Source organism: Frankliniella occidentalis, unplaced genomic scaffold, assembly GCF_000697945.3.
Source record: "Frankliniella occidentalis isolate FOCC.00 unplaced genomic scaffold, Focc_3.1 Scaffold24, whole genome shotgun sequence".
Classification (NCBI taxonomy): Eukaryota; Metazoa; Arthropoda; class Insecta; order Thysanoptera; family Thripidae; genus Frankliniella; species Frankliniella occidentalis.
This window is the reverse complement of record NW_026267154.1, coordinates 212,946-214,439: the sequence shown is the minus strand read 5'-3', so window position 1 is coordinate 214,439 and position 1,494 is coordinate 212,946. Positions and strand designations below refer to the sequence as shown.

The window sequence follows — 1,494 nt, the reverse complement described above, 5'->3', positions numbered from 1 at the left end:
GCGCGCTTCTGTTTTTCTTGACGCTCCCTCCTACCTCCATCCCCTCCCTCCCTCTCCCCCCGCTGCTGCGGCGGTCGTTTGTCGTTTGCGGTGGTGGTGGTGTTTTCAATTGTTTTGCGTTGTCGTCGGAGCGGAAAGGGGGGCGGGGAGGAGGGTAGTGAATCGGAGGGGTGGCTCCAACAGGGCGTGCTGCTGCTGCTCAGCGCGGGGCTGTCAGATGTCACCTGACGTGTGCGTCCTGGCCGCGTCGTGGTCCCTGCTGGCTGGGCCCGTGGAGAGGGGACGCGCTGACGGTAAGCCGCTTTCGGGCGGGGCGGGGAGCACCGCGGCCAGCGCGGAGGGCGTCGACGCAATCGTGCTGCAGTATCCCGCGCGCGGGGCCCCCGTCTTGTTTTTCCTGCTCGGTTTCTTTGCCTTCTTGTTTTTTCGTTTTTCTTTTTCGCTCCTCTCTATTTTTCATCGAGGCTTCTTCTTCCTCATCCAATCCTCCTCATGGTCCGTCGTAGCCGCTGCTGGAGTGACTCGAGGTGGTGTTGGTTGGTGCCTGTCTGGGCGATGCGCGCCGGAGCGTGCTTGACGCTAGGTGACGTGTCGTCGCCGGTCCCCTGGCCGCCCCTGGCCGCCCCTCTGGCCGCCCAGCCGACGACATCCTGGGGACGTTTCACGCCCCGCCGCCCGCCGCCCCCCGGCTCTGCTCGGCCCCGGCGGCCCGTGTGGGAGGGATATTGGGGCGCAGATTGCCTGTCGTATGTGGTCCGAGATGGGCGGCCCGTGTCCATGTCGCCCTGTCCTGTCCGCCCCGACGACGTGTGCCCGACCGCACATTCAACCCGCCCCCGTCACCGCCCCCACCCCCACGCCCACGCTCCAAGCCCGACCGCACGTATGTGTGTAGCTCAACCCTCGGCCGGCGGCCTCAGCCGCGAAAATGTGCGCCCATCGCAGCAGCACGGGTAATGCGAGCGAGAACAGTTGTCGACCCCCCCCCTCTCTCTCTGTCTCTCTCTGTCTCTCTCTGTCTCTCTCTGTCTCTCTCTCTGCCCCCCTCCACCCCACCGACTCACCTGCCCCCACCTGCCCCTTGCCCCCCTCCCTGTGTGTCATTCGTCGACGATAAATAATGTATCCTGTTTTGCTTTGTTTCCACTATATACCCGAGCAGCAGCGCCATGGGGTCCTGGCTGGCTCGGGAATGTCAGGAGGAAGAGGGGCGGGCCGCTAGGTCCGTAGGGCGCTGGGCCAGCACGGTGCCCCGCCCCGCCGCGCCCCGCCACTCCGGGCGGTTGACCCTTCCTTTTATTCTCCGCGCCAGTGTTCCTCGCCTGCTGCCAGCAGTGAGGCACCACCACTGCCCAGGAAGGTCCGGGATGAGGTCCGGCTTCCGGTTTTACTTCCTCCCCCTCCCCTTCTCCCCCTTTCCCCTTCCGAACCCCCTTTTTCCTCATGCTGCAGGGGGTGAAACATCAGTGCAGCAGCCTATATACGGGAGAGAAA

The 1,494-nt window shown here is 64.9% G+C and overlaps 1 protein-coding gene across 1 annotated transcript in view; it reads left to right on the top strand.

The window, feature by feature from the left end:
• LOC113205099 (protein slit) overlaps positions 1-1,494 on the top strand; it is a 201,566-nt gene that overhangs the window by 15,805 nt on the left and 184,267 nt on the right. The window lies entirely within an intron of this gene.